Source organism: Jaculus jaculus, chromosome 3 (genome assembly GCF_020740685.1).
Source record: "Jaculus jaculus isolate mJacJac1 chromosome 3, mJacJac1.mat.Y.cur, whole genome shotgun sequence".
In the NCBI taxonomy this organism is placed as follows: domain Eukaryota; kingdom Metazoa; phylum Chordata; class Mammalia; order Rodentia; family Dipodidae; genus Jaculus; species Jaculus jaculus.
In genome coordinates, this window is record NC_059104.1 from 92,949,912 (window position 1) to 92,963,287 (window position 13,376).

The window sequence follows — 13,376 nt, forward strand, 5'->3', positions numbered from 1 at the left end:
AGGAAATTTTTTCTCCTACCTTTTTAGTAATTTCCAGCAAGGAAAAGGAAATGCTCCTTTCATGACTGCTCTTCTGACATGGTTCTCTGCTGGCCAATCGTATGCAAAGCTGCAAGCCAGCTGTAGCTGACGACAGCAAGATGAGGCAAGATTTTTAAGCTATTATATAATGACTATACAGAGATCCATGATGCATTTGTCATTTTACTTAATCCTCTGAACAGCCACAGGGATGCCTAGTTTTTAGATTTTCATATTATCATACCTTTGCAGGTTATACAAATACCGTACCTGAGACTCCTATCCTGGCTTGACATAGTCCCCCAACTCTGGCATTGATCACACCATCCCTTTGAAGTCCCCTCGCCTTTCTCTGGTTATTCTCATCACCTTGAGTAATCTCTCCCTCTGTTTCCAATCTCTAAAGTTTTTTTATTTTATTTTATTTTTAATTTTTATTTAGTTGAGAACAACAGAGACAGAGAGAAAGAGGCAGATAGAGAGAGAGAGAGAGAGAAAGAGAATGGGCATGCCAGGGCTTCCAGCCACTGCAAACAAACTCCAGATGCATGCACCCCCTTGTGCATCTGGCTAACATGGGTCCTGGGGAATTGAGCCTCGAACCGGGGTCCTTTTTCTTCACAGGCAAGCGCTTAACCGCTAAGCCATCTCTCCAGCCCTATATTTTATTTTTATTTATTTATTTGAGAGAGTGAAAGAGGCAGAAAGAGAGAAAGAGAAAATGGGCACACAAGAGCCTCTAACCACTGCAAACGAACTCCAGATGTATGTGCCACCTTGTGCATCTGGCTTATGTGGGTACTGGGGAATCGAACTGAGGTCCTTTGGCTTTGCAAACAAGTACCTTAACCGCTAAGCAATCCTTCCAGCCCTCTAAATTTTAATTACACAGATTCTCAGGCCTCTGTTGTCTCTCCTCAATTCTGTCCAAGCTTAAAACCCCATCAAAATGCACAATTGCTGTGCACGGTGTGTCACAGTCCCCGGCTAGCTTTATGAGCGCCTGTCATGCATGCTGCTTATGTGACTCCTCTTGGATCTCATATAGACATCTCAAATTCCACTTGTACAAAACTCGATAATTGATTTTCTGTCTGAAACTATTTCTCCGAGTTTTCCTCAGCTCAGTAAGCAATGTCCTCCCCTGTCTACTTGTATAGATCAGAGACACATTTGCCACCTCCTTCCCTTGCTTTACATCCAAGATATCCCTCAGTCCCATAGCTTCTACCTCCAAAATAGAGCCCATCGCCATCTATTTCTTTCCGCAGCCTACGTCCCTGGGCTTTGGCTGACATTTACTGTCTACTGGAGTACTCATTAGTATCCACTGGAGATTGGTTCCAGGACCCCTTCAGACACCAGAATCTGTGGGGCCTCAAGTACCTTCTGTGCACATCCTCCTGCATGCTTTAAACCGCCTCTGGGTAACTTACAACACCATGTAACAACGCCATGTAAACGCTATGCAAACAATTGTGATACTAAATTGCTCAGGGAATACCAAAAAAAAAAAAAAAAGGGCTGGAGAGATGGCTTAGCAGTTAAGCGCTTGCCTGTGAAGCCTAAGGACCACAGTTCGAGGCTCGGTTCCCCAGGTCCCACGTTAGCCAGTTGCACAAAGGGGCACACGCATCTGGAGTTCGTTTGCAGTGGCTGGAGGCCCTGGTGCACCCATTCTCTCTCTCTCCCTCTATCTGTCTTTCTCTCTATGTCTGTCGCTCTCAAATAAATAAATAAAAAATGAACAAAAAAAATTAAAAAAAAAACACCTAGTCTATTGCATTTTTTCTTTTTCTCTTTTTGAGGTAGGGTCACCCAGGCTGACCTGGAATTCACTGTGTAGTCTCAGGGTGGTCTCAAGCTCACAGCAATCCTCCTACTTCTGTCTCTTGAGTGCTGGGATTAAAGGCATGTGCCACCATGCCCAGAATGTTGCACTTTTAAAAAGAACTTTCAGTCCATAGATCATTGCATCAATGGATGTGGAACCTGTGGACACAGAGGACAAATGTACTTCAGCCAGAGACTAATAAGGCAGTGATTTTCCAATATCTTCACTCCCTCTCTTTAAATCCAGTCCACACACGTTGTGTTCCATTGTTGAAGAATGTAAATTGTCTCTCTGTGGTCTGGCTCATATCATGGCGATATGGCCAAGCGCACCAAGAAGGTCGGCATCGTCGATAAGTACGGGATGCTATGGTGCCTCCCTAGAGAAAATGGTGAAGAAAATTGAAATCTCCCAGCATACCAAGTACACTTGCTCCTTCTGTGGCAAAACCAAGACGAAATGATGGTCTGTGGGCATCTGGCTCTGCGGTTCCTGCATGAAAACAGTGGCTGGCGGGGCCTGGACAACAACACGACTTCAGCTGTCACAGCCAAGTGTGCCACCAGAAGACCGAGGGAGCTGAACGGCCAGTGGAGGCCCTGTCATTTGAGACAGCCCTGCCGTGCAATAACTGGGTTAGTTTATGTAACAACAACAACAACAACAAAAGAATGTAAATTGTGGGCTGTGGAGACGGGTCAGTGGGTAAAGTGCTTGCTGGGCGAACATGATGGCTTGAGTTCAGGTCTGCAGCAGCCATGTGAAAGCCGCATATGGTGGGTCTTCAAGGACTTGTTGTTTAGTTAGTCTAGACAAATTGGTGAGCCCTAGGTTCAGTGGGAGACAATGACTCAAAAAATAAGATAGAGCCGGGCGTGGTGGTGCACGCCTTTCATCCCAGCACTCGGGAGGCAGAGGTAGGAGGGGTGCTGTGAGTTCAAGGACACCCTGAGACTACATAAATTTGGCCAGCCTGAGCCAAAGTGAGACCCTACCTCAAAAAAAAAAAAAAAGATAGAATGAGTTTATTGCCTGAAACTGAGAAATCACACTGGTACTGAGCTGGAAGCCTTCTAGCGGCCATAGTTCTAGGAAGTGCTATGTAGGCCACTGGAGGAGAAAACTCATCAACAGTCTTACCCAGACGTGACCCCTGTGTACTAATGGTGCACTAGCGGCATGTCAGTTACGGGGGTAACCAACTGTTCCTTTATTGGACCTGAGGCCTGATCCAAAGAACAACATTCACGCCAGGTTCTGAAAACCTAGTCAAAAGCTTATGGTGGGAAAGTCATGGGAACTAGAGGAGAAGCTACTACTGTTGTTTGGGCAAGGGGGTGTGTTGTGCCCATCCACCTGCTCTCTGAATACTCATTTTTTATGCTCCTGTAGTAGGGCTGCTTCAGGTTTGATCAATAAAGCTTCTCTTCACTGCCAGGCAGTGACAATGGACAGACTCAGAGTCATCAACGTGCTGAGAAGAAGCAGCAGTTAAGTGCTCAGCATTAAACAAGACCCCCCCCACCACACCCACCAAGGCTCAGGGAACATCACTGAAAGGTGAAAGAAAGAACATAAGAACCAGAGGATGGAGAGGGGATGCTTGGAACATTTTATTCTAGACATATGGTAGCTACTGCATGTATGACCTCACTGACATGCACAATATTGGATCCGTCAACATGTTGTCGTGGATAATGAAAGATGACAAAAAGAAGAAAGAACAAATGTAGAAGGGGTATGAGGGAAGGGGGACAAGGGAGAGGGATGGGGGGAATATGATCACAATAAATTTTGTGCATATATGAAAAACGTCAGTAACAAGTTTAACAAACGTAAGGTGGAGATAAACTGAGAAAGATACCCAACATCCACATCTGGCCTCCACACACATGCACACATGTGCTTGTACACCTGCACATACATTTGCCCTTACACACGGCACACATACACAAGCAAAAGAACAGTATAAAAAGTAAATTGAGGGCTGGAGAGATGGCTTAGCGGTTAAGCGCTTGCCTGTGAAGCCTAAGGACCCCGGCTCGAGGCTCTATTCCCCAGGACCCACGTTAGCCAGATGCACAAGGGGGTGCACAGTCTGGAGTTCGTTTGCAGTGGCTGGAGGCCCTGGTGCACCCATTTTCTCTCTTTCTCTCTCTCTCTGTGTCTCTTTCTCTCTCTGTCACTCTCAAATAAATAAATAAAAATAAACAACAAATTTTTTTTTTTTAAAGTAAGTTGAATGGTGCTATTAGCCACCTACATCCTGCTATTTGTCCCTGAAATAAATCCGGACTTCTCATGGCTGACAAATTCTCTCTAGTCCATGCTAGCCTAGAACATTCTACCTACATTGATTCTCTCAGGGTTTGGAAATTACCCCACTCTGGCCTGTCTGAAACCCTCCTCAGGCTTCCCCGACCTTCATGCTTGTTTGTTTTTCCCCTGTCATACCTGAGCAGAAATGCTGCCCTCACTAGACCCGCTTGACTCCTCACAGTGAACTCTCCACCTTAATGTGAGGAAATTCAACTCACATTGCGTGGAATTTCAGTGTGAAATTAATTTTTGTATAAAAATCTAAAGTTCTCCTAAAATTTGACCATGTACATGATACTCTCCATTTTCAGTAGTGTGCTTTGTTAACCTTCATCCTTCAAATCAACAATGATGCTGTATAATATAAATTTTACCATATTGGCATCTTGTTTCTAAGATGCCCGGGCCAGACTTTTTGTAATGTTCTGTCAACACTGTTACAAACTCCATGAAATCAATTGCTATGGTTTGAATCTGAAGTTTTCCCCAGAGACCACAGGCTAAGGGTCTGGTCATCAGCGGCTCTCACTGCTGGGTAGTGATGGAAACATTAGGAGGTTATTGTACTCATGTTCTTCATGGGCATATTGATGGCAGTCTCCTCCCACTCCCTTTCCCTGTCTTTATCCTTCTCCCTCTCCCTCCCTTTCCATCTCTTTTGCTTTATCTCTTTCTCTCTCCCTCCCTCTTCCTGCCCCTTTCTCTCTCCATTTTTCCTTTCCACTCTCTCTCCCCCACCCAGTCTCCTCTCTTCCCTATCTCTCTACCTCTCCTATCCTTTCCCGTCCCTGTCTCTCCTCCTCCCCCTCTCCTCCTATGCCCCATCTCTCTCTTATGAGATAAGCAGAGTTGCTCCGTCCTGCCCGTCCTGCATGAGGTCTGCCTCACTGCCAGCCTGGAAACAACTGGAAGATGGGAACATGAACTGAAGCCAGGAGGCAGAGCAAATTGTCCTTGCTGGTGAGATTGTCTCAGAACCATTGAGAGCTAGCACATCAAATAAAATGATGTTGGCCAAGGTACTTCACCTTTGAGCTATGGTTTCTTTATTTATCAAATCAGGAAACCAGTTTGATTGAACCAGTTTGAGGGGCATGAAAGAATGATAGATGCTAAGTCCTAACCATAGAGCTTAGTATATGCTAAGTGAATAATGATTGGATCTTAATAAAAATTCTTTAGCTGGCACTGGAAAGACAGCTCAGCAATTAAGGTGCTTACCTGCAAAGCCTATTGACCTGGGTTTCATTCTCCAGTGTGGCACATGTGTCTGGAGTTCATTTGCAGTGCCTAGAGGCCCTGGCGTCCCTTTTGTTTTTTCTCTCTCCTTGCAAATAAACAAAACACAGTGGTTAAAGCAGTTGCCTGCAAAATGTAAGGACCCATGTTCAATTCCCCAGACCCACCATAAGCCAGTCTCACAAGGTGACACATGCACAAGGTCGCACATGCGCACAAGGTGGCACACACATCTGAAGCTCTATGCCAGTGGCTGGAGATGCTGGCCTGCAAATTCTCTCTCTCTCTCTCATAAAAAGGTCAGTCTTTTGGCTTGCTGTAGAAAACAATATATTCAGTTGACTGAAAGAAGGAGCACAACTTTTAGAGTCAACTAACCAAAGCTCTTAAAAAGAAACATTTTTAAAGATTCAATTTTATTTACTAGACAGAGAGAGAGAAGGATAGAATGGGCACACCAGGGTTAGCCACTGCAAATGAACTCCAGACACATGTGCCGCCTTGTGCATCTGGCTTATGTGGAACCTGGAGAATTAAACCTGGATCCTTATGCTTCAGAGGCAAGGGCCTTAACCACTAAGCTATCTCTCCATCCCTCAAGGCTTTTTTTTTAAAGTGTTCCTAAGTTCTAACAGTCTAGGTGATCTGGGTTGACATGAGAAGTTAGGAAAGACTAGTGACACAGGAAGGAAAGAGTGATGAGTGCTGCCTCCAAAGGGAACCCCAGGAATCCATGGACAAGCCCAGAGCCGGAAGGGTCGGGCTTCTACTTGTCACTGAAGGCATCGACAGGACAGCTGTTGACAGGGGCTGCTGCAGTCCCAGTTTGAAGTTGGCGTCATTCTTGTAATCTGTGTTTTGGCTCATGAATTTCCACTTTCCACCAAAGCATAACTGCTTTTTTATAGGTGGAATAATAAATCATCAGTATGCCCTTTTCTAAATCACCTTTAAAGAGAAGTTTGATTCAGTTAATTGATTCTGCCTGAATGACAGTAACAAAAAGGTAAAAACACTGACTTTAGTCATAGAAGCTTCTATTCTTCTCTTTTCTCTTCTGCCGCAGAGGACTTTGTTATTCAGTCTTTGCCACACATTCTGTTTCATGTGGTTTAATGAAAGTCTTGGGTCCCATTATTCTTTGAAATCAGTTTGAGAGGACTATATTTTTTTTCATAAAAACCAAACAAACCTCAGAATTTCTTTTCTGCCTCTCAAATTTTGAATATTATTGTGGAGGGTAAAAGACTAAACAAGCTGCCAGAAGAGGCCACAGGAGTTCTCCAAGAATCTGAAAAACTGGTGATTGGAGATGGGTAGATTTTTAGCCATCGCTTCCTGGTGCTGTAACTTAGGGGTGGTGGGTAAAGTGGGATCTTTCCTAAATAGTTCCATGGCTTAGAGAGGAAAAGCTGAGCTAAATACCACGAGCGGAAAGATTTATCAGAATGAAGCTCTTTCCTTGAAGCTCACCCTAAGGCCTCAAACTTACACATGCACACACAAAAGAAATAAAATGGGGGCTGGAGAGATGGCTTAGCGGTTAAGCGCTTGCCTGTGAAGCCTAAGGACCCCGGTTCGAGGCTCGGTTCCCCAGGTCCCACAATAGCCAGATGCACAAGGGGGCGCACGCATCTGGAGTTCGTTGGCAGAGGCTGGAAGCCCTGGCGCGCCCATTCTCTCTCTCTCCCTCTATCTGTCTTTCTCTCTGTGTCTGTCGCTCTCAAATAAGTAAATTTTAAAAAAAAGATGTTTATAAAAGAAATAAAATGGAAACTGCTTAACTGAGTGCCTCCCCAAAATATTCTTACAACATCCTAGGGGGAAATTATGGTTATTTATTATAGATTCCTTGGCTTGGCTTTAATATTTATTTATTCACTACTCAGCTTAATTCATTAAGACTTGATCATGTATGAAATTTTATGCTCATGCAAAAATGACAGCATTAAGACATATTTCTCTGTCCTTTACCATGCATAAGGAATTATTTTTGTTAAATTCACCTTTCTTCACCAGGGGAGTCTTTTTTATATATTTCTTTTCTTGGGTTTTGATTACCATGGATTTCTGTTTGCTGAATGAAGTCCAAGAGTCATTGTTGTAACAGTATTTCCACATATCTCACATTTAAGATCCTTTCCTCTACCTTTTAATACAACTTGCTTCATAGTTTGAGCAAAGTGAACATTCCCTTTACTGTCATACTGAGAAGGACATGTACTTTGATGGCGTCTGGGCAATCTCCCTCACTAGAGGTCCCATGAGAAGTGGGGGGATAGTGTCGGGGTTCACCGTCAACCCCTGACTTCCTTGCAATTTCCACCCCCAGCTGGGTTTTGCTACATGACTGAGTAAAATCTTGTCTTCACAAAACTAAAGGGTCAGGCAGCTCTCATTTCTCCATCTCATGTGCATTTACTTTCTTCTGCTAAGAAAGAAAAACCTCAGACGAGGATTGGAATAAATGATGTAGGAACTGATGAAGAGGCTTCCACTTTCTGAGATATTTTTATAGTAAAGATAGGGAAAGTGCCAGTGGTCAGTGGCACAAACTAATTTTTTTTTGGGGGGGGGAGGGAGGGTCATTTTAAGAACTTACTTAAAAAACTATTTATTTATTTATTTGAGAGAGAGAGCATGAATGGGTACACCTGGGTCTCCTTCCACTGCAAATTAATTCCATGTGCATGTACCCTGCTGTGCATCTGGCTTTCCATGAGTAACAGATTATCAAACCCAGGTCATCAGACTTTGCAAGCAAATGTCGTTAACCACTGAGCAATCTCTCCAGCTCCAGAACCCAAAACTTTCAAGAGACAAAGGTGAACAAGTCGGTTGCCATTTTGTGACTGTGTCTATCATATCATAGCACTCCAGAAGGATACTTTTGGTAGGCTTAGAAACACACACATACATTTTACAATATTTTATTGTGTTTTTTTTCAAATCCCCAGGATAGGTTCTACAATTTTTTTTTAAAAATTTTTGTTTATTCTTATTTATTTATTTGACAGTGACAGAGAGAGAAAGAAGCAGAGAGAGAAAGAGAGAGAGAGAGAGAGAGAGGGAGAGAGAGAGAGAGAGGAGAGTGGGCACACCAGGGCCTCCAGCCACTGCAAATGAACTCCAGACACGTGTGCCCCCTTGTGCATCTGACTAACGCGGGTCCTGGGGAATCAAGCCTTGAACCAGGGTCCTTAGGCTTCACAGACAAGCGCTTAACCGCTAAGCCATCTCTCCAGCCCAGGTTCTACAGTTTTATCCTCCCCATAAAATATGGAAAACTACAAAATAAAGGAGCTAAAAAAAAAATGTTCATTTTTGATGCAGCTCTGAAGTTCTTAGTTCCATTGGTTTGGTTGAGCCAGGATACCTCTTTGAGGTTCTAGGGATAATGTTGACTTTTACTGAATTAACTTAAATTATGTTGTCTGAATCCAATAAAGTACTTGTGTGCTGTGATGATCTGAAACAACTTCTCATAATAAAAAATATTTAGAATTATATGGTGGAGACACAGTGCCCTGTGGTTTAGACAGCCTATGCCTTTGAGTCACTTTGCATAAATAAACATTTAAACCATTTGCCACCATTGGGTACATTTTTCACTGTGGCCCAGGGGGTGCCTGACTGGCTACTTGTCTGTTAATCTTGGATTGATATTCAGAATGTTTCCTCTCCATTTCTCTTGGAATTTCAAGGTAAACATTTAGAATCTCGAACTTTTTTAAGGCAAAAAAAATTGTATGCAGAGTTATCCACAGCTCTTTTTCTCATTTTATGATATGACTCTTCTGACGTGACACCAGATGCTCTCACATTACACACTAAATCATTTTTCCCCTATCGAATTAGTTTATCAAATTGCTTTCTGATGGTGACTCCTTGGGAGGAAAGCACTGCTCTGCACTGATGCTGAGTTCTTAGCTGCATGTCGATACAAAAAGTGTGTGACTGATGCATTTCAGCAATACACACAGTGTGTACAGCACATGGGGTACCAGGACGACTAATGGCTAAGTACGTAAATGGCAGGTATGGTTTGAATGGGAAATGCCTGTCTCAGATTCATGGTTTGAACACTTGGCCCTAGCTGGTGGCGCTATTTTGGGAGGTTGTGGACCCTTTGCAACCATGGTCTAGATAGTGGAAGTGGGTTGTTGTGGGTAGCCCTTGAATGCAATAAACACTTCTGATTCTGGCCAGAGCTTTCTGCTTCCTGACAGCCACAAAGTGAAAGCACCACATGACAAGCTCCAGCCTACACAGACTGAGCCAAAATGTTAGGCTACCTGCCATGATAAACCCTTCCTTGATATCTGCTAAAATCAGAATAAACCCTTCCTCACTTAAGTTGCTCCTGTCAAGAATTCTGTTACAGAGACAAAAGAAGTAACCAAAACAAGAGGAAAGAGGAAAATACTAGGAATCATATCCATTCTGCCTTGAGTTAACACACAGTCAACTTAGAACCAAAATTCTATGCAAATATAGTCTTTAAATGTCAGAAAGACCCACTGATACTGGATGCATTCAATGCATAAATTTGTAAGCCTTAAGGTAATTAAGTGTTCTTTTCTTCAGTAAAATGATATATTTTCCCAAAATAAAATAGGTCAGTAGCAATAGATGTTTCTCCGTGGAAGAATTCCACATAAAAAAAAAAACAAAAAAAAACAGAGTTTAGGGAAGAAGGGCTGGAGAGATGGTTCAATGATTATATGTGCTTCCTGGTCAAGCATGAGGACCTGGGGGATCTGAGGCAGGCAGAGCTCTGATATCCAGATCCCATGTCAACAGCTGAACTTGGCCCTGTACACCTTTAACGCTAGTGTCTCAGGGAAGCAGAGACCTGAGAATCATCAGGACCCCACGAGCAATAAAGAGACCCCAGCTCAGAACTAAGACTGGGCAGAACAGCAATGGAGCTGGACACCCTACTTTCCACTGCAATCACAGCAACAAGTGTCACTCCACTGCAGGCGAGTAGACAGGACACACACACACACACACACACACACACACACACTGCAAAATAACAGTGAGTTAAAGGGAGGACATCAAGAACGGTGCCTCATGGATTCCTTGTTCTTAAAATGGTATTGTCATTCTATCATATATCATTAGCAATTGAATAAATCTACATCAAAAATCACCCCACATGAGTGTGCTTGTATTTCTTTAGTTAGTACTTTATGTATGTACTTTATATATGATGTCACTCCAACTTAACACTTCTCTAATTTTTCATCCAAAATGCAGTATTATTTAAGACTAAGCAAAATTAAACACAGCGGTAAACCATTAGTTATAGAAGATGAAACATTTGCATAAAGTATTGTTATTTCATCTAAATGGCAGAATATCTTAGTTTTAAAAATATTTCACAATGGGTATTTTATGCTAACAAATAAAACTGCAGATAACCTACAGGCTATGTGCAAACAGAAACATACAATAAAATGTAACAGTGAATATTATTCCTCCATTTGTTTCTTTAGCAAATAGAATTTGATTGCTGAGTTCTTCATAGAATGATGAGTCTTTTGTATTTTATTTCTATCTATAGACACTGAGATCTGTCCCTCTGCCATGGTGATGTTTTCTTAGAGGAGAGTCGTATTTCAGCAAACATAATTAAACCATCACAAACACAGCCTTCCATTAGTCAGAGCAGAGTTATAGCCCTTGCTGTAGATGCATAGCGAAGTATTTCATTTTGCTGGGGGAGAAAGGCCACTAAATATTTCATGGGAATTTTTCTTGATCATATTGTTTATTTCTCAAAATTTGAAAGAGATACTTAATTTCTCTCAGCATCTATTTTTGTCCTCATGTTACAGAAAGAGATATTAAGGGCAAAATTTGCATGGGATGCCAAAAGCTGGCATTTTCCTGGAATGAGGCTTACTGTGTGCACAAAAATAAATCTCATACTGTTCTCCAGAAAATGTCCTTGGCATTTGATGTGTTTTCTGAAGCTATATTCTGGTAATGTTCTGTATCTAAGGTGTGGTGGGGGCAGGAATTAAATTTGATTGCCATGGTTTGATTCAATTTGGGTTTCAGGCAAAATTTAAAATTGGACACTAGAGGGTGCTGTTTGATTTCCTTTTTCACTGGGCTGTGCTTACATCCAGACACTGAAAAATCCCAGTGTTGAAAACAGACCCAAACTGCAATGAGATACAAGGTTTAGAAATATCCCAAGGTTTGGGAGAGAGTATGAAAGGTTTGTAACAGGGTTGCTACTTAATTAATTCAGAATTAGTAAAGAAGTAGTGCTTTGTTACCCTAGCCCTTGCGGTTGTCATCTTTTGATAATTACTTAATTCCTTTGGTTGAAAGAAATTTTATTAGATTTCAAGCTCTTGCTAAATGTCAAATGGTTCTAAAAATAGTTGGAATATTAGACTATGTTAAATAATTAGTGCTCGCAAGTTTTGCCATGGGGGTTTTGAACAGAGCACATACCTAGTGCTGGTTAAGAAACTAATTATAGAATCCCCAATTGTCATAAATATCCAGCCCCTGATGTTTCTCTTGCTATCAAATACCAAGTCAACAAGATCCTCAATTAACACTTTTTTAACCTTTGCTAATCATATTCTTTCTTCCTCTTTGAAGCAAACTCATTTTGAGCACAAGGAAAAGGTAGTGCTTCGGTACTATATTGCTTGCTTGTTTGTGAGATAATAGGGTCTCATGTAGTCTGGGCTGGCCTTGAACTTCTGATCCTCTAGCCTCCACTTCTGAGTTCTGGGATTACTGACATGGACCACCATACCCAGCTCTGGAAGTACCTTTATGTAAACTGTCAGACAGATTATGCTTGCTACGATCATTTTCTAACATAAGAATATTTGAAAAGCAGCTTAATGTTCTCATTACATGAAGAGGAAAATGAAAGTATTGGAGCATTACACGATTTCTAGTTGGTGCCGAGAATAAGCGGAAGAGTCAGGGTGACATCCCAGTTCTTCTGCTTTCAGGGAAGTTAGCTAAGAGGCACTATGGGGTTTTAGTTCTGGGGACGTGTTTCTCAATCCAGATATATGTGATTGACCATGGGGGAGTATGAGAGGAGTTACTGCTGATTTTCAGTCTCATTTGTGCACACTTCTGGGTCTCTGAAGTTACTTTTACCCATGTGACACAGGCCATAAGTGAGGCTTCTGGGTAGAAGCATGAGAGAACTGTTGCTTGACTTTGCCTGCCTTCTTCCCTTGCACAGATAAACTGGAAGCCACATGCTGAGCAGGAAGCATCAATAAATAACAAGGCCTCCACCCCAAGTGGCCAGTGAGGAGCAGAGACTTCGGACATGAGCCCAAAACAGAACTTTGCTGCTCAAGCCTCCGAGGCACTGGTGCGTCCTGCCATGGTTCTGTCACCCAGCTTGTACTGACAGGCAGGTGAAGGGTGTCAGCCAAGTGGGAAGGTCAGATGCCAGGAACAAAATGATGGCAAGAAGATCCAACTTCCAAGCTCAGAAGTCTATGGTTTTTGAATTTAGTAACCTTTAATGACTGATAAAGAGATGTTACCAAGTAAGGGATATCATTTCCTTCTTGTATGTCTTTTCAGAATTCATCCACAGACATAAAGTAAAACAGCGAGAGATCATTGTGCTCAGTGTTTCGCCTGTTAACCTTGTCTGGTCTGAGCGGAAATGGCGCTAGTACCTCTGAGTCTTTGGGTCTTGAAGTGGGGTGTAGCTGGGAGTTGAGGCTTTCACACAAACAAAGAGAACAACCCAGTATCGTGTCCTATCAGGATGAGGATCATGCAATGTGATTCCGCTTGAATAGATAGGTTGTCTCCTTCATCCACTTCAATGTCCAGTGTTTTCCTCAAAGACCCTAAAAGTCCATGCCGGAGCAGACAGCCATCTTCTCTATCAGTCCAGCTTCTCCCCTCAGCTGCAGGGACTATGAGGCTGTTGAGCTGGAGGTCTCTG

At 42.6% G+C, this 13,376-nt stretch overlaps 1 pseudogene; it reads left to right on the forward strand.

The window, feature by feature from the left end:
- The first annotated feature begins 2,173 nt into the window (after positions 1–2,173).
- On the forward strand, positions 2,174–2,662 carry LOC105944689 (annotated as a pseudogene).
- Positions 2,663–13,376: the final 10,714 nt, after the last annotated feature.